Source organism: Dryobates pubescens, chromosome Z, assembly GCF_014839835.1.
Source record: "Dryobates pubescens isolate bDryPub1 chromosome Z, bDryPub1.pri, whole genome shotgun sequence".
NCBI lineage: Eukaryota > Metazoa > Chordata > Aves > Piciformes > Picidae > Dryobates > Dryobates pubescens.
The window spans coordinates 122802713-122823019 of record NC_071657.1 but is presented as its reverse complement, the minus strand read 5'-3'; the positions used below and the strand labels follow the sequence as shown (position 1 = coordinate 122823019).

Here is a 20307-nt window from a genome sequence, read left to right as displayed (position 1 = left end):
AGGAAGACACAATATTGCCTTCTGATTTCCAACAACCTATCTTTTTTTCAGGGCAGTATAGTGTTTTTTATAAGGCCTTGAGATTAAGTCTTACTGATAGAGCTGTAATCATCCCCTTTCAGTAGACTGCTTTTCATCCTGCAATTGAGCACACTGCAGTTTCTTCATCTTGGGTGGTGCACGTTTTCAGTTGGACTTTTGTCACCTTGGGTATGATAGTATGAAACTACAGTTTCATGCTTAGAGTTATGGGCCTTTTCCTAACCTGTATGTCTAGCATAAACTGCCTAGTACATCAGGAAAGAAGCCATTTTTTAATGTGAATAATGAATTGCAAAGAAGACCAAAATAAAATGGGAAAGCAAAAACAAAATCAAACCAAGATTTTAGTTTTTCAAATAAGACATACTCTTTTAAACCCTGTCAAGTAGTGGCATGCATGAGAATAATTCCAATTAATATATATATTCCTTTAGGACTGAAAAAATTCTTCAGTTTGTACAATGGACTAAATTTCTCTGTGAACCAAGAAACTGCTGGGTCCCTCATTTGTGCTCAACCATTCTGCCACAGAGATAGGTATCTGCTCAGCAAAGAAGGGTGCTACATTTGCTATGGAAATGTATGTCAAAAGTTACTATGTATTTCTTATCAACAATTTCCTGCATTTATAATTGCTCAACAGCCATAAGTGCTGGTAAGACCAGCTTGTATTAAACAATGTCTGCAATATATGTTAGGGGTTAAAGTATTTGTTATGTAACCTCCTGGAAAAAAGAACCATAACATCTCAACATGAAAAACTACTTACTGCTAGTTTTATTTATCATCTTTTCATCATTTTCCAACCTCATTTTATCCTATGACATTTTGATAATTTTGTTTTTTATTACATTTTTGTTATCTTTGTGGTTTGGGATTTTTTGCTTCTTCTAGATTGATTTGAAAGTCACTCCCATTTACAAGTAATGTTACAGTACCAGCACCAGCATCACAAGGAAGCAGGAAGTGCTGCCATTGCTGGAAAGCTGGGGGAGTGTCCTGCACAACATTTTTCACACTTCTGAGCAGAACTCTCTTGACCTTCAGTTTAACTTTGAAACAGTCACTCTTATCTTAGAACTGATTGCTCAGTCATTTTACCCGAATGGTCACCTCTTTAGGAAACAAGATACACAAGAGGGAATGACTGAGAATTGACTTCAAAGCCTCTTGTGCTTTGCCAGCTTGCAAGGTTCCATTATGTTTGGAAAAGCTGAAGAAACAAATAATTTGTGGAGGGCAGTGCATGTGAGGGGTTTTGATGACAAAAAGTGATCATCCACGAATTCTCTGAATACCTTTCTGGGCGGGGAAAGTTCAGAGATGCTTAATGCACTGTTTATTCCAGCTCTGACATGTAGATAGCAGGAGTACCTCCTGACCTAGTATGTTTTCTCAGTGAGATTGCAAGACTGTTGTGACTACGTCTATATCAGAGGTTTTATTTTAGTGCTTTCACTAATATATCATGTGCAACTGAAAATGCTTTATGATTCTGTAGATGAGGAGGGAAGAATGTTCCTTAGTCATGTTGCACAGATGTGTGTGAACACTTCCTTGTAAAATATGTATAGACGAAGCTTTGTATAGCTACAGGCACAAAATCAGATCCTAATATTGTTTGTGAGTACCTAGTCAAGGTGCAGCATGAATAGTAGGCAGGGTGAGACAATAAGACAGGATAAAAACTTGGGATCCTTCACTTTTACATTTTCAAAGCAATGTGAGGATCAACAATTTATATTCAAAAGCTTTTCAGCTATGAATTTACAAGGTTATTTTTAAAATGTCTAAAGTCTGGGTTTTTTTCCCTTCCTTGTTCTCTCAAAAATAGTACTGTATTTCTTACTAGAGTGTATTTACATCCTGTTTCCTGCCATTCAGTCTTGCTAAACTTTGGATAAAACTGAAAGTGAATGATGTCAACATTCCTATCACAGATTCAGACTTTTCAGATCCTGTTAATGTTCTTGGACTGTGCTTCAGACACTGGAGATCAACTTCTTCAGCAGCTGAAACCTGGTAGTGTTAAACTAGATTTATAACATTATTTAGTTACAGTGAAATTATTACAATTCTGTATTTTAATTATGAGTGATTTGATGTGCCAGCAAATCTCTGCACAAAAGCTTGCAGGACTATGGTATTGGCTCTGAGGTCACCTTTCTCTTTCTCTTTCTCTTTCTCTTTCTCTTTCTCTTTCTCTTTCTCTTTCTCTTTCTCTTTCTCTTTCTCTTTCTCTTTCTCTTTCTCTTTCTCTTTCTCTTTCTCTTTCTCTTTCTCTTTCTCTTTCTCTTTCTCTTTCTTTCTCTTCCTCTTTCTCTTTCTCCTTCTCTTTCTCTCTCTTTCTTTCCCTTTCTCTCACTTTTCTCCTTCTCCTTCTCCTCTTTCTCTTTTCTTTCTCTTCCCTAATCTGTTGAAGTTGATGGTTTTTCTGACAAGTAGACAAAGAATTATATAGAGAGTTTAGACAGTTTACCTCCTCAGAAAATTTGTCTGTGAATTTAACAGCTCAGATGTATTCAGTGCCTTAAAATTTTCCATAAGATGAAAATTGTAGGTGTTGTTAAAGATAGGATCTCCTTGCTAATGGGGAACGGTCTGTAAGTTTATTCTGAAAAACTGAGGATTGAAGTTTCTGTTTAACTTGGAAACTTAACAAGAGTTATTTCTCACAGTCACTTGATTTTGTTAGTTTTGATTTTAAAAAATCAAAAAAGAAAAAAATGAGCCTTCATGCAAGGATTAATTTTAGTACCATTTACTTCACTTACATACTTTATGTTTAGATGCCATTTATAAATATATTATTATAAGTTTTTTAATTTGATGACAATTTATACCATGCCTGATGACTGTAATTCATGCATTAAACATGCTCACATATTTTAACAATATTTGCATCTTATAATACGCTTTGTAACGACTTGTCATAGACTCATCTGTTAAACATTTATTTTACAAATGTATTTTGTAATATGCTATGGTAATAAACTGCAAAAAAGTTGTCCTACCTTGTAATATTTTCAGATGGATGAATAATGCATAACGAATTCTACCTTCATTTGAAACATGACCTCTGTTCTGATGAAATCTGATACATTGGATTTATGGTGATCACCAACTTGTGTGAGGTGCCATCAGTCTGCTTTCTGATTAGTTTTTGTAGTTGATAAATTTGAATTAATCTGTAAATATTTACAAAATAATAGGGGGAGTGTTCTATTATTTTCCTTTTATCCACCTGATTCATTGGAACTGCATATACCAACCTCCATCATGCTGTGAGCTAATTTTCATTCAAATCATTTCTGGAAATTCAATTCATTTTTGAAATTGATTGTCAAAATGGTGATTGTTCCCTTGCTGGCTGCCTAAGTTTGTCATATGTATGTCTAAAGAGGCCTATGCTACTGTCATATCTAATCTTATGAGCCATGTAAAGCTGAAGGGTTTATAATACTGGAAGAGTTTCTACTGAGCTACTACACAATAAAAACATGGAGTTACTGTTATTTTGGGATGGGTTTTTCTTTTTGGTGGTTTGGGTTTTTTGTGCCTTTTTTTTTTTTAAGTAACATCTGGTTTATTTATACCTTTATTCTAAACAAAAATAGCTGTTACTGTGAGAGTTAACTTACTGACTGTCTGGGATCCTGACTTTTTCAGTAGTCTTGTTTTAGTATGTGTTAGTGTCTGGCTGTTTTCTCTATGTCTGTGTATTTATGTGTAGATTGTAACATTTTCATTCATTTTACTCCATAACAGAAGTTTTTCTTCAACATTGATGGGAAAGAAGGGGATTTAAGGGTTGGGTGGTGGGTTTGTTTAGGTACAGTATTACAGGAATGACTATAAGTCTGGTGATAGAATGAAGTGGCTGTGGATTTCATTTCTTTCCTTCCCCTACCTGAATGAAAAACAAAGTGGAGGGTGGTTTTGCTTTTAGCTTAGAGTAAGTTTTAGGGTATCACATCTATCTAATGCAGTCTAAGTGTGTGAAGTCAACACAGGGTAGTTAGGTTTTACATCTCTTTAATATAAACAGAAATGACTGCTTCAAATGTATGCTAAGGGGAAGTCAGAGTTAGATAACTGGTCTTTTGGAAGGGGGCTTCATTACACCAGACAATAGATGGTTACACCTTGTCTCTGTCATTCACCTTAATAGTCCAGGATTAAGAGCCTTTTATCACTATTTATAGTCAAGGCACTTTTAGCTTACATATTGTTGTCAACACACTTTTAAGGGACAATTTATCTGATCTAATTTAAATATCTAATTAGGATTTAATTAATTGGGCCACAGAAATGCCTGTTTTTCTTATTTGATTATACACGTAACCTCAGATGAGTAGCTCAGATACAGCTGTCTATACCATAGACTTTTTGTACTTCATAGAGTGATATCCCCACATTCCCACTTCCATTTCTCTTTCTTTGGTGTTTTTTTTTTTTTTTCTTTCCCTCTAAATAAATTACTGCTTATGAAATGAGTTGGGATTATTGTCAATAGAGCTTTACCTCTTTACACACTGAGCATATTAGACTGCATTCTACATAGTCAAACACACTCTGTTTAGATTGCATAAATTCTGTTATGGAAGTCTCTCTCCTGATGGAGAGAATAATTAATTTCATTTCAGTTTGCCTTTTTTTTTTTCTGGTTGGGTTGTTGGTTTTGGTTTTTTGTTTGGGTTTTTTTTCGTTGTTATTGTTGTCAGTGTTTCTCATTAGGTGAAAGCAAGTAAAGTAGTTCCAGTTGGGATATGGTGTTCTGGTGATATGGCATCTGTCCTCTAGCAGACTAGGAAATACACTACTTGGGCCTACAAGCATGTAAGAAATTTCAGACTAGTCATCTAAATACTGAATAGGTTTGGTAACAAAGGTGAATTGTTTAGTCTTCTATCACAAATGCTGTCGCCATCTCCTCTCATTCTTTTAAGATGGTTTCATAATTAAAAAAAAAAAATACTGTCTTTTAAAATTTTAAAATATAAAATGCAGCTGTCTTTTTTTATTTTATCTATTTATTCCTCAGTGGTCAGTTTTCTGAGAATCATGTTGTCTTCATTGTCTTCTTCACTTGTTTCATAGAAGTATGATGAATTCTAGAGTTAATTTTAAATAAAATATTCTAATGTTTAACAGTTGCATTGGATTTCTTAGTTTTAACTGTGCACACTTTGAATACATAAAAATGATGCAGTATTCCTGTAGTTCCTTAGTTCTCATGTTTTGTATTCTCCTCTATTGTAAATCACATTATGGTTGCACAAGAAATGCAGAAAACAGCTGTATTATAAGTTTTGTTTTGTTTTTAAATTACTGGGAAAGGCCAGAGATTCTACCCATTACTATTTCTTGGCAACTTTTCGTTCTTTCATATATATCAAATATATACAATATATGTTATTTGGCTGCCTCAGGACTTCTGTAGTTAAGATTCTTTGCATTCCTTGTGTTCTTGGGATTACTTTCTTCGTGTCAGACATAGAAAAGCCTATAAGACTTTTCCTAGAAACTGGGGGTTGCACACTGCTTATGTCTGTTTACATGCACACACACAAGTGTGTATCCACATAGGTGATTATCACATGCAACATTATTTTCTAGTTACTTTTTTTTTCTTTCCTTCTTTTTTTTTTCTGTTTGTTTGTTTGTTTGTTTGTTTGTTTGTTTTTTCTGTTGGACATCAGTTCTTTACCCAAAAGCCCAGTGGCTTTTGGACCATATAAGAGAATATTAGATCCAGAATTAGTGACAAATTCAATATCTTGCCACTTACTGAAACCAACAGTAGGGTCTTTATAAGAGAACATTCTAGCTGTCTAGTAGATCACACACTTGATTTAAGCCCTGGGAGGTTAAGATGCAATAGATTTTTGAACTACAGGATTCATATGCATATGAAAATAATTTTAAAGTTATTTGGTATTTCTAAGATGCGAAAGTTATCAGACTCCCTCAGAGATACATCATTTAAAATTACCTTCTCCAGAAAGGAAAAAAAGAAAAATAAAATCTCCATGTTACATTTTAATACATTTTAAAAGATTTTTAAGCTAACTTTTGTATAATTCACATTTCCTACATACATGATGATGTGATGTTGTATAATCTGTTGAGAATCTGCATAAATCACATATGGTTTGACCATCTGTGAATAGTATGGCAACTCCAAACTCATGACGATGAAACCATCATACTATCATATCATGTACTATATAAAACATACATACAACTTACAACAAGATAGAGGATAATACTGAAAATCTCTTCCCTCCAGGCTTGAAAAATGACCAAAAAGTAGAGGTCATTTTTCATGCTTTGGGAAAAATAGATCAAGAAACTAAAACTCCAATCAATACCTATAACCTTAAAATGTGTTTTAATGTGCTGCAGCTTCAGTTACCCTCAGCTGAAGCTTCTCTATTTTAGCTTACAGGGTCTTGTGACCTCAGCCCATAGCAGAGTTTCAACAGTAATAGCGACAGCCTTCTTGGATAAATGTAAGTGAAATTTTTCCTCATTTCTATAGTTTCTGTCCCTCACGTTCACTTTTGGAGTTTTGTTTTTCACTTAGGATGTAGACAGCATTCCTGACAAGACTTCTGCTGTGTATCAAGTAGCATGATTGGCATAAAGTAGCAGTAAAGCAACTAAGTGGGACTCTATACCTTTTAAAAGTCCCAGTAGCAGACTCTCCCTGTGCTTTTGAAATGGCAGTATGATGGCCATGCAAACTTTATTTTACCTGCAGCTAGCTTGATGGTGGTTTTCATTAGCGACCATGTGCAAAGAGAGAAGTAGTGCAAAATACCTTGGCCATATAATCTTGTTTTAACTATCGCTAAGGATGATACTAGGAGAGTTCAGAAGGTATTTTTCTAAGAGTTTCCCTTCTTCAGTCAGTTTTACCATTTCAGTTTTGTTTCAGGTCAAGTTATGGTAATCCATTCCCAAATTTTGCTCTGCATTCACTAACTATTTTATAAATCTGGGGCTGGAGCAGGAAAAATTTATGCTTCATATATACTGTCTGTTCAATAACCTACAGAAATATGAGATAAGGAATCACAGAATCTCATAATATATGTGGTTGGAAGAGGCCTTCAGGATCATCCAGCCTTCAACCCAACACTAAAGGATCAGCACTGAACCATGTCCCTAAGTGTCTGGTGCACATGCTCCTTTAAGACCTCCAGGAATGGTGACTCCACCACTGCCCTGGGCAGACTGTTCCGATGTTTGATAACCCTTTCAGTGAAGAAAGATTTCCTAATATCCAGCCTAAGTCGGCCGTTGTGCAGCTGGGCACCATTTCCTCTAGTCCTGTAGAAAAGAAGACCCTTGCCCCCTCCTGGCTTCAACCTCCCTTCAGGTAGTTGAAGACAATGATATGGTCCACCCTCAGCCTTCTTTTCTTCAGACCGTACAATCCCAGTTCCCTCAGCTGTTCATTCCATCATGGGACACACATTCAAGGCCCTTCATGAGCCTTGTTGCTGTTCTCTGGACACATTCTATGTCCTCAATGGCCTTCCTATAGTGAGTGGCCCAGAATTCAACACAGTACATGTGGTGTGGCCTCACCTGTGCTAAGTACAAGAGTATCGTCACCTCCCAGTTCCTGCTGGCTACAGTGTTTTAATGGCTTGGTTTTCTTGGCTACCTGGGCACACTGGTGACTCATACTCAACTGGCTATCAACCACTACCCTCAGGTCCCACTCCAAGTTGCAGTTTTGCAACCACACATACCCAAGTCTGTAGTGTACCATCGGGTGGTTGTGATCCAAGTGCAGGACCTGAAGGGTGTCTGCCCATTATTGGTTTCTGAGGAATACCAAACGAAGCAGCTGCTATTAAAGTCACTCTTTTTTGAACAAATGTCGTGTTGTTATGATGGTAACTACTCTATAATCATAATTCACAGAGAAGAAAATAGAAATAGGGTTGTTTGTTCAGAAAATTCTGTCCTGTATGCTGATAGCCTTAGGAAGCTGGCTTTCAGTAGAAATATACAAAAGATACCTGGGCTTGGATCTTGTTTGGTATTTAGTCCTGAATTGGCTTCTGTCTGAATTCACCACATGTAAACAATGTGCCATCCTTACTCTGTTAAATCACCATGCCACCTCTCTTCTGTTTATTCATATACATAAATGTCTATAATTCACAGGCATACCTAAAATTCAAAGTTTTTATTTACACATAAAGGCCATTGTAGCACTGTAGCTATAATGGTACCTTTTTATGACCTCAAGTAACTAAACGCTTGGTTGTTCAAAGGCAGCCTATTCTCTTCATATGGTTTCATACACTGTATCTGTCATAAACTAGATGAAATAAAAGGCAGCACATTAGCAGTAGTTAAGGCTAAAACTAGCAAAAGTGAAAGTACCTCCATCCATCTCTTACAAACACACCATTGAATGATAGATAAAAGGCAGTCTTGGAGTTTTGCCTGCAGACCTATAGTCATATTTTCAAAGTTACTAGATTCCAGGTCTTCTTGCAACTGTATGGTTATATTAATATCTCCATAATAGATGTGAGACCAAATCATATTGAGTAGGGTCTAGAAGCTGTGAGGGTAGAAGAATGTGTATTGAAAACAGTTTGTGATTATCTTGAATTTCAGTATGTCTCTGACTTCGTTATGCCATGCAGGTGAAAGGATGGGCATTGTTATCAGCTACACACAGAAATCAAGTAGTAAAAGAAATTGCATTCCCAGGCTGTTCTTTTTTTACTAAAACTATATGAAAGAATAAAAAAGGTATAAGAAATGTTAGCTTTGCTACTAGTTACTAAGTGGGCATGGAAAGAATCATGAAGAGTAATCCTAAAATTTCACTGAGGAAACAGGTTTAGTTGAAAACCAACGCAAATCTTGAGGACCAATGTCCTAAAATGTCAAGTTGTTTTATACTAATTGCCATCAATATTCATTTAGTTTCAAAAGAAGTAAAGATATTTGTATATTTATCATTGCAAGACTGAGTTAACGAAAGACCTTTGAAAGTACTGTCAGTAGGAAGTACTTACAGATTTTGAATCTATGTGAGTACAAAACGAAAGATAAATTTACAAGGAATTTCATTAAGTCATCACTATGATGATAGCAGTTTTAAAACCAGCTACCTATGTGCTTATCAAATACCAGTTATTTTGTTGAAGCCATGTATGCCAACATAAATTCATTACCATTACAAGCTCAATCCTGTATTTGTTATCTCTTTGACACTGTAGTTTATGTGACATCTCTGTCCCATTAGTAATGTGATCCTTCCTTATGAGAGTGATCCCCTGCTTTGATAACTGTCTCAGTCTTGTAACAACTTCAAGATTATTGAATAAATAGAATGATAATGTGATTCCATACATCTTGTTAAAACAATATTCCCTTGATAATGAGTAGTTACAAAGTGTTTTATTTCCTGGTTTTAACAATTTTGTAGCTTTCCAGTTATCTTTGAGCAGAATAGAAAGACAAAAATCAAGAGGATCTGTTTATATATATCAAATTTGGGGGTTTGACTAGCTAGCATATTTAACATTTTGTGTGTGTGTGTGTGTATATATATATATAAAACATGAAATATGGATTTATAAATGCATACATATGTCACACTTCAGTACACTAAACAAGGACTTTTAAATACAGTAGAAAGCAATTTGTGAAAATACGTTATAGAATGTGTGGTAAAGCACACTCAGAAGTTGTATAATATGAAGAACTTGCTATCATTTTTTTGTGATACTGAAAACCAGATGCTCACATATCAAGCCTGCTAATCCATTTGGCCAAGTAGATACAACATTACATACTTCTAGGAATTTTAGTTTCTTTATTAAGTCATAGTATCTTGTTCTCAAAAGTCTAGATAGTGCAAGAGATATTTGTGCACCAGAGTAAAAAGTATAAATTGCTTCTGAGGATTTTGTAGATATACTGAAGTAATGAAACTACTGGTCATATTGCAGTCATAATCATCTAGTTATCTTATTCTTGTGGTTCTTCAAAATTATCTTTACATCATCAGCGTATAAGGCAGAGAAATGTTAGAAGCTTATTAAAGAAAAAGTCATCCCCACAGTGTGTATTACTGCAAATGTAAATGTTATTCAGCCTGAAATCTCCTTGCCTTTAATGTTACATGTACAGTGAAATCTAAACGGCTGTAGTGAGGTGGGGGTGATGGAGCTGTTTTTTTCAAAGATCTGTGTCCCCAGAGATTTCCAAAACACACACATTGTGCCATCACCTACAAAGTAACAGAGAGATTATAGTTATTTATTTCTCAGTGCCTTTGCACTTTAAACTGGGAGATGCACTTTAGTTTCATTCAAAATTCATTCATTTCAAAAAACTGCTTCAAGATTTCTGACATTTAGCAAAACTTAGCTAGAGTGTGACTTCAGCCATTTAATGAGTTTGCCATTCAGAAATTTCCAGTAATGACTGTGTCATCACTGACTAGAAACAGATAGACAGATACACCTTTTGAAGCAGCCCCTAAAGACTCCATTGTTCCCTGAGAAAGAGTAAATACCTTAAACCTTTTCAGCAACTCTATAAACAAGAAGATGCCAACATCATGTTCCCTTCTAGGTTACCTGGGCGTCCTATCTGTGTCCTCCTACCATGTGTAAATCCTGTTCTAATTTCCTTGTATTTGTTACCACTGTTTGATATTTGTATAGTGTTCATAACGTTTCTAGAGAAAATAAAGCTATCCATCATTAACAACTTAGGAAAAATCCTTAACTGTTCATTCTAATTGACTTGACTGTTCAGATCTCTTCTTCTCCCTAAATCTTTTTATCTAGCCTTTGTGACTTGTAACTGAGTCTGAATGCCTACACTCTAGAAAACTCTTCAAATGTCAAATAAGCAGAGATTTTTTTACCAGTTTGGTAAAATATTTTTAGCCTTTGTAGTGTTTACTGTGGTTGGAAATTCAGAACTGCTTGAAATCAAAGAAGTTATTTTTCATGCTGTTGGTCATTGCTTGCTTTTTCTGTTTCAGAACTGGATTGTTTTGCTGCATATTCAAGCAAAAGGGAAACATTTCTGTAGTACCTGGCTTATAAACCATGGTAGTTTTGAACTTGTGTGCACTTCTGAATGGTTCCTGGGTTTAATGTAAAGGCAGATCTCAGTGTCATCCTGCAGAAGCTCTGGTAAAATGTAGAAGGTGGTACTCAGAAGGTGGTACGATCTTTTTCTTAGGAATACTGTAAACACTGTATATGCATGAGCTGTAATGCTGTCTTTTGTCAGAAGGGTAATATTCTAGGTCATACAGTATTTAAATCAATACTTTCAGACTTTGGTAAGCCCAGTTCTAGCAATGACCTTCCTTCCTGAGGTCAGTTCTAAGGGGAACCAGTTGTTGTTAGTGTCAAATTAGGGGCAAAGCTGATGCTGAGTTCAGATTGCTACTGGTTTCACAGTTGGCTCATGTATTTAGGTCCAAATCTGCATTTTCTTATGTTTGTAACATGTAGTGAAACCTAATTATTACTTGCTCTCAAGTGGAATAGTTGATAGAAAAGACTGAGTTTCTGGAGCCTGGTGATTAAACAGCAAGTGAGAAACTAGAATGCAGGTCCTCAGTGTGTTTTCAGACCCTGTGTGACTTTTCTTCAGTCACTGGGGGACGGGGACATGGGACATGACCCTGACCATCACAGCCTTTAAATGAAACTCGCTTTTGTTTCTTTTTGACAGTCAACATTTTGAGTTTAGGAAGTGGCAAAACATTTTCTTCCTATTGTCAGAACTTCTTTTTTTCCCAAAGCAATACACTTTCTATGGTTTGCATTAATTTAAAGTTAGAATGTTGTTTCACAGTGTGCTTGGCTTGAAGTGTGCTGCTTCTATTTCTGATTAAAAGGACTTGGGAGACCAAAATGGCTTTTGTCTCTTGCTAAACATATTAAAGCTCTTCATTTCCCTACAAATGTTGCATTATAGGAACTCCAAAAATATACATTATGTTCGGTAGCCCTGGGAGTGCTATATGTGGTTTTTTTGACAAGCAGCCTCTGATATCTAATAAATAGCAGTTCTGGTCATCTTTTGAAAAGATAAATAATACTTTTGTAAGTGTGTGATGACATCCTCCACTAAAATAGATTATTCAAGAAATATCAACACTATTTTAAGGTAAGCTAATGAAGATATGTTCAAAGATTGTACTCATCAAGCTATTATATGTATACAAGACTGAAGAAAATATGTTGCTAAGTGCTACACCATTTTTGCGGTTGCTCTTGAGAATGAGTTAGCTAAAAGGAAGGTGCTATGCCAGCTTTATTTGAAGACCTATGCTTAAAAATGACTAATTTTATAGCACATATTTTCTGTTTATGTGCCTGTCAGTTTTAAGCAGCCTTTTATATGCAAATTCTGTGTCATTTCTTCACTAGAGTTTTTCATGCTATTGGAATAATCCCTTAACAGATATTTATAGAGTTTTTACAGTTATTTTGACAAATCAGACATTGTTATTAAAATGATAAAAGAAAGTAATTTTAATACTTTTTTTTGCATTGGGAGTTCTAAACTTTTTAAAAAATCTGTATGTTTCCTAGATCTATTTTAATTAGCCTGTTACAGAAACTGGGTCTTTTTCATTCCTTTTTTTTGGATGGCAATAAAAATCTGTACTTGGAAATTGTTTCTCAACAAGTGTGTCACTGAAGAGCCATCTGTATTTCTCCTTCAATCATTTCAGCCTCTATCAAGTAGTGTGTTCCAGTAAGTTATTTCATCAATATCATATGCTTTACCAATATAAAATTGTCTCCCTTTAAAGCCATGTTTTTTACTCGAGAGGCAATGTCCTGCCAGAATGCAGCAGCCCAGATGGGCATCCTCCTGCATTGCCAATTGATCTTCCACTGCTGTAGCTACCTCCACAGGATGTTAGCCACTGGAATCAATATAAACACAGAGTATTGGCCACTTTTCTTGCTCAGCAATCTTTAGGGCCAGTTGGATGGCTTTCACTTCTGCATATTGACTCGACTCACCTTCTCCTTCAGTGGCCTCAACAACTTCTTGTGTGGAACTCCATACAGCAGCTTTCCACTTCTGATGGTTTCCTACCATACAACATGATCCAACATTAAACAAAGCATAACACTATTCATCTTCAGGGAACTCATCATATGGTGGTGCATCCTGGGCATGAAAGACTTTCTCAGGCAATGCTCTGAAATCTTTGCCTTCTGACCAGTCTGTAATCTGTAATCTGTTCCAGAATTTCTTGGTGGTTGGGTTTCCCCAGTTGAGTTCATTGCATAATCAGTGCTACCCACTTATTCCATGTAGCACTGTTCACATGATGTGTAGAGGGGATGTTCCCTCGGAACATCCAGTGTAGCACAGGCAATCAGGTTGCTAAGAAGAGAGGTGCTTCTGTACCCACTACTTCTGAAGCAGCTCAAACTCCCTCATATGCTGCTAGAATGTTCTTTCTAGTTGGGGTGTAGTGGGCTTCCGATCCTTGATATCCTCTGCTCCAAAACCCTAATGCTCAACCTTGTATTTCACCTAATGTGTTCTACCAGAGACTCCCATGGTGTAGACGACATTGTGCACCAATGGTCCCATCTGGATAAGCCCAAGTGCTACCACACAAGCTATCTCCTGGTTGATCTGCTCAAAGGCTTGTTGTTGCTCAACTTCAGCTCATACTGGGGCTCCAGTATGTCTGGTACAGACACACTCGGTGGTGTCAGTTCATTCAGGCCACAATAGTCCATTGTTAACCTTCATCGCTGCAAAACACAGCACTGCAAAAAATGCTCTGAGGAGAATCAACTCCATCTTGGCCAAACCCAATACAGGCTTACTATCTAATTTTTGTGGTTTGAAAAAGCTGTTACCTTACCATGGCCAGTGTTCTCACAAGGTGATGAGTTGGGAGGATTTCAGCTGTGTTGCAGTACATTCCTAGGCAGTGGCTGAAGATATGTGGCTGTGATATGTGACATGGTTTCTAAAGAAAACTGTAAATTTGCTCCACTCTATGTAGCACTTTGTATTTTGATACTAAGACTAGGCATTAATTTAGACTAAAACCAGAGATTGAGAAACCAGGATCAGTATTTCCATAGTCTTGAACAAAAAAAAAAAGACATTGACAGGTAACAGTGAAAGGACAGAAACACTCACCTGTGTCTAATGAAGGAGGTGACATTTCAGTAAATGGAAGATACTTAAATATGTACTGTGCATTGGCAGTCTCCTAAGACTGCTGATGGTAGTGTGTTTGGGTGAAGGAACAATATATTGAAAAAGAACGCTGCTTTGAGCTGTACCGTGAGAACAGGAGCAGGGAATGGCGACAAGCCTGGTTGGAGTCACAGGCCAGCAGAAACTTTCAGGAGATACCAGAGGCTGAAGCCATGAATGGCTTTCAAATCTCTTCTTGAAAGATGTTGTGAAACTATATTTACTCCAGTTTAATTGCAATATTTCTGTATTCTTTATAGGACATCAGTGTTAATAGAATTACTGGTGAATCTTCTCTTGTTTGAGAGCAACACATGGTACACAGGACAGTGCTTCTGCTACTCTCACCCAGGAACCTTGTGGCCTTTCAGATGAACTACCAAAACAGTCCAGATTCCTCTTGCCTAACCTAAAGCATTTAACTTTAGATAACCCTGTAAGAAGCAGAGTCAGTCTAACCTGCATTGGTAGTAGAAAGCCTGACAGATATGTACTATTATGGGTTTGCATTAGATTTGTCCATGGATTTGCACTTTGTCTTGCGTTTCCTAAAGCAAATGCCCAGGGTAAACAGACATATCAGTAAGATGCTTAAAATGATATGGTACAAACCTGGTCTATGAGTCACTGGTTCATGCTAAGATGCTACGAAAGTATTAAAGTTAATATTCTGATGAGGCCCTCATCAGCTCAGATGCATAATAGATTGCTCCATGATGTGATACTTTTATACGTTCATCTGAGGTAGGGATTTAATATGAGACAAAGAGAGGGAGGTTCTGCTGTGACAAAGTCCCATGGTATGGTTTATGTTTCTTCTGGACCTCATTTTACTTCTCCAGTTCTTTTGATCTCCATAAGCTTTTTTGTCTATTAGATGACACTTATGACATTTCATTATTATAGTGAACCAAAAGATTGAGTTAATGTTCTGTTACTTGCTTTCTGTATTTATTGCTGAAAAGACTAAAAAGTACTCAGGCTAATAACCAGGTCACATCTTACAAAATTGCCACATGATGTTACACAGTGTAAGAACAGTGGCAGAAAAAGCAGTGTGTGCACCAGGACATACCTCAGTACAGTTTTCAAACACTGTGTTTGTTATACAGTTAGGCACTTGTATGAAAAAACAGCAAGACAGATAGCAAAAGAAAAACAGGCATGTAGAAATATCTACTCTAGATGTGAAAGTGGGTTTATTTTATACAGAACAGGGAAAATTGCAGTCCTTTCACTCTTGGGACACACCACAAGAACATGGAATGCTGCGGTGGTTTCTAGCTGGCTAGAACATTAAGCAGAGGTTAGGTGCACATGCACTTATGCCTGTGAAAAGCAATTGCTCTTGTGAGAGAGTGAGTAGCAGATAGTTGTGCACATCCTAATACAGATGTGTGTACAGGCATCAGATTTGAGGTTCTTGGAAGTTTTGATTATTTTCAGCCTCAGGAATTAATAGTAGGGTGGCTTCAGGATCCTTCTGTGTCTTCTGGATCCTGGTTAAAGTAGCCTGCATGAGGGCTTGCCAAGAGCTCTTGGGTGTACTTGCTCCTTTAGCAGGAGTCAGTATTTTAAAATGTACAGTACAGGATTAAGAAGCACAACATAGGATATTGTTGCTTTAATATTGTTAAACATCTGGACTGTTCTGTGGCCACTGTTTATCAAACTGAAATTGATTGTCATAATCTTTCATTTCACTGTCTTTGTAGCTCGTGTCCCTATATGAATATACTTTCCATATGTTCTCCAAGCCATTTGAGAACATTTTGTGAAATACATCCATGCAATTTAATTTTAAAAGCCCCAATACATGTAATTTAGTAAAATTAAAGCAACAAATCCCAAACTCTACTCCAAAGTTACACATTTGGCCATTTATTTTCCTTTAAAAAAATCCTGTACGTGGTTTTTTAACTGGGACTGCTTCTTACAAAAGGAAGTGTGAAGCCCATGTATTAATTCACTAAGGATCCATTAATCCATTTTCCTTATGTCCCAAAACCCCCACCTTTCCATTATGCACCTCAAAGACACAAAACCAATAAAAGTACTGAGAAATTATGCTAAACTCCACAGCACTGTTTTAAGTAATGAAAGACTCTTTCTAAATTGCTGTTTGTCACTGTTTCCTTGAACTGTTTTAATCTGTGACTGTTGCCAGAACTGGGCAGGGAGCACTAATGGTTAGAAATGAGTTAGTGACTGCAGTAGCTCTGTTTTCTTTACAGCAAACCTTTCTCTATCCAGTGCTTCACAGTACACACAATTAATTTTGTTGTAGTGTAGAGACAGAAAGCAACTTGCTTTATTTGCTCTTCAAGCTCTGAGAAGCAGATGGTTGGGATTCAGACCTGCATTTCAGGATTGGTAGTGTGGACCCCTTTTATCATGAACTGTACTAAAGAGCCTAGAAGTGACAGACAAGGGGTTTAATTCAACCACTAGACAGTAAAATAGGTGGACTGGACTAATCCTTAAAAGCCTGAGAAGTGTCCACACATCAACTGCTCCGTGGTCTAAATGATAGCTGTCATAGCTTAAATTTGAGTGTGATCTGTTTTATCCAGAGGGAGGAGCAAGAAACACCAGTTCATACCCATGTGTCCCATGTAAGTAAAGCTATAGAATGCTTGTTAGCATTGCCAGGGTCAAGAGGTAACTTTCCTGTAACAGGCTATTTGACTGAGATTAGAAAATGTTTCATTTATGTCTCAATGGCATCTATAAGGTATGCTGTTGATATGCTTGGATACTCTATTTTACATCTTCTGCAACTGCAATGTGGAAGGGACATGACTTCGATTGGAAATCTTGGGTATGCTATGTGGGTCCTGGGCAAGGTGGCAGTGATGCCCAAATCACTGTGATCCTAGTCTCTTACATTTCTGTCTGAAATTATCCTTAACTGGATCTTTTGCACAAGGATTATATGGAGGAGTAGCTCTGTAACCTGTGTACTGGCCACAGTTTATGCCTTGGGTGTGCTTATGTGAGCTGGAGATGAAGACTGTGGGTATCATCATTTGATCCCATACAAAGTTATCTTTATTTTGCTGCTGTCAATAGCTATATATTGTTGCTTAAGGAATAAAATTTTTAAAAAGGGCAAATCCCAAGACCAGTAAAAATGTATTTTCAAATATTAATCTTTAATAAAGATTTTTTTTACTATCAAATTGATCTCATAATTAGCCACAGAACATGTAAGCAAGTAATGTGCAAATTTAGGCATAAAACATTGTGGCTAGATTTTGCATGGGCATGAACAGCAGCTGAAGAAAGGTGTTTCCTCCTATTGTCAATGAGCCAGTTTTTCTGAGCATTATATAACTGAAAATTGAACTTAAATCTGGGGAAATGTGCTTCCCCAGGGGAAGATGCATTCTGTACCACACAGCCTTATAATATTAAACAACACTTAAAACCAGGCAGGTGCAACAGTAACATCCATCTTGACTCTTTATTTATATCAGTTTCCATTGAGATTGCACTGTTAACTTCAATGTCCTCTTAGTATGCTGTGTTTACAGGGATATAGACAAGAAGAGAATTTGACCAGAAGGTATCACACTATATATGCATGCAATCAGATTGTCAATATTCAGCTCCTATACAGGCAAGAAAGTAGAGGTCTGAAAGGTTACCATGTCAGTCCTTGTTCTGAGGAGTACAGGGGACTAAGACACCAGAGTGCCACAGTGCACAAAAACCCCATCAACCTACACAGATTTGAAAGTTTGATGCTTATACATACATGCTTAAATGGGATTGAAAATCATGCTACATAGTTGTGGATTATGTGCGTTCAAATAATCACAATATCCATAATTTCAAAATAGATCCTGACTCATTCTCCCATTTTTGACATCAGGTGAAGAGCTTCATTTTGGTTACATGAAGTTCCTTGGCTATTTGGTGAAAGGAGAGTAATGTGTTCTAAGTTAAATTTTCAACTACTCAGGGTTCAGTAGGGCTGAATTATTTTCTGATTCTATCTATTTTGTGTTTACTATTTGAAGTATTCTTTGGGAAAGTGGAATTGCCTCTGTTTTGTAGGTACAAGAATTGTTTCACACTCTTCTACTTTAAGTGGGAAAAAGGCATCAGAATGAGCTAAGGATATTTCTTTTGGCTAGTCTTTACTTCCTCTTAAACTGCGAATTCATTAGAACAATTCTCCACTTCTTGAAGACCGAGGATACATATGAGAGCCTCCAGCTTGTTGCACATTTTACAGGATAATGAAAATGCAAATGCAGAAAATTTTAAGATGGTGATAATAGAGTAACTTGGGATGGGGTTTGATTTGGACATGTGGGGAAAGTGTTTTTGAACCGTTTAGATAAGTTTTTTTGTAGAGTTGGAATATCAAATTTAATTGCTTTAAAATACAATGTGCTATTGATGAATTTCAGGGTTTTTAAAACAATTAGAAACCTAAGGCAGCAAAGGTCAGCATTTCTGCTGAAAATTTCTGAGGCTATCTTTGTGTATTGCAAATTGAAACACAGCAACAGTAGAAGAATTCCATTATCTAGCACAGTATAATAATTTTTTCAAACAGATATGTAAGACTAATAAAACATTTTCATTGATACCTGTTTAAGTATATACTAAAAATTGCCTGTTGGTAGTACATTTTTGGTTTGAAAGCACACAGATTATCTCATACAATTTCACTTTAATTATAATTTTAGTGGCTCTGAATGGCTACATGTAGGACGTTCTCTGCTGCTTTACATCTGTGGGGTTCAGTTGTACACCAATCTTTCTTTCCATGGCAGAAAGGAGATTATTTTTATCACCAAATGTTGTTATGTGCCTACATTGGGAAGTGTCTTGCGTGATTCAGAGAGGAAACTGTCACAGAGAACAACTCAAAATTCAGAACAGAGCTCAATTTATTCTGTCTGAATTGTGATCTAAAGGAGCTTCTCTCTTTCTTTCTTAACTGTATAAATAGTATATAGACACTCCTCCTAATATAAACTGTTGAAGTTACACACTGTGATTTACCTGGCTGCAGGCAGTCTGTGTATTTGCTGGCATTGTCTTGTAGGAGGGAAATGGTGCAATTTTCTGATACACAAATAGTACAATACTTTAGTCTGTACGCCATACAGTCCTTGAGCTTTCTGGAGGTCTTATAGTTCATTGTGATGATAATTTTTTTATGAGAACTGTAGCTCATTAGAAACTGGAGTGAAACTGGAATATTATTTGCCATCGAATAGTTTGAGCTGGCAATAATTCCTGGCTGTCATTGACCTGGGGCAAATTTATACCATTGTCCTAGAGCTTCATATCCCATTACTCACACTGAAATCCGTAAAGCTTTAGATAATATTTGTTCTTTAAACACTTTGAACTGCAAAAAAGTTTAAATTTCTGTTTTAGTTCTTGTTCCTGTAATATTTGTGATTTGAAAGGCATTTATCATTGAAGAGCTGTATACATTCATCAGATATAACCTTTTATATACCTGACTTTTGTATGGGCAGGATTGTCAGAGGGGAAAAAGACACAATACTTTGAACACAATCAGCATGTTTTGACATAAGAAATATAATATAGAGAGGTGTTAGTAGTCTTTGATCTTTTTGCTTATCCAGTTCACAGGTTTCTGCATTTCCATCTTCCAGCATTTGTGTATCTGTTCATTACTGGTCTCCCATGGAAAGGGTGGGATACCCTGGGCGAGTTGACTTCTTTCCAAGGAATGTCACTGCCTGTAAGACTTGAAAGTGCAATTTACAGTAAAGCACTAGGTAAGAACACTGAATTCTAAACCCATTACTCTGCACAGATGAGGTTTATCCTGAAGAACCTTTATGTACACTGACCATGGCTTGAAAAATGATATCACAAAATCAGAATGCTTTTTCATTCAGTTATAGTATTATATTCAGTGTAGCAGGAAATGGTTTTGCATGACAGTACACATGTAAATGTCAATGCATATGTCATTTACAGTGTATCTCTGTGTTCTGTGAGATTCAC

At 36.5% G+C, this 20307-nt stretch overlaps 1 protein-coding gene across 6 annotated transcripts in view; it reads left to right on the top strand.

The window, feature by feature from the left end:
• The window catches only part of FOXP2 (forkhead box P2), a 421646-nt gene that overhangs the window by 327513 nt on the left and 73826 nt on the right, over positions 1 to 20307 (top strand). The window lies entirely within an intron of this gene.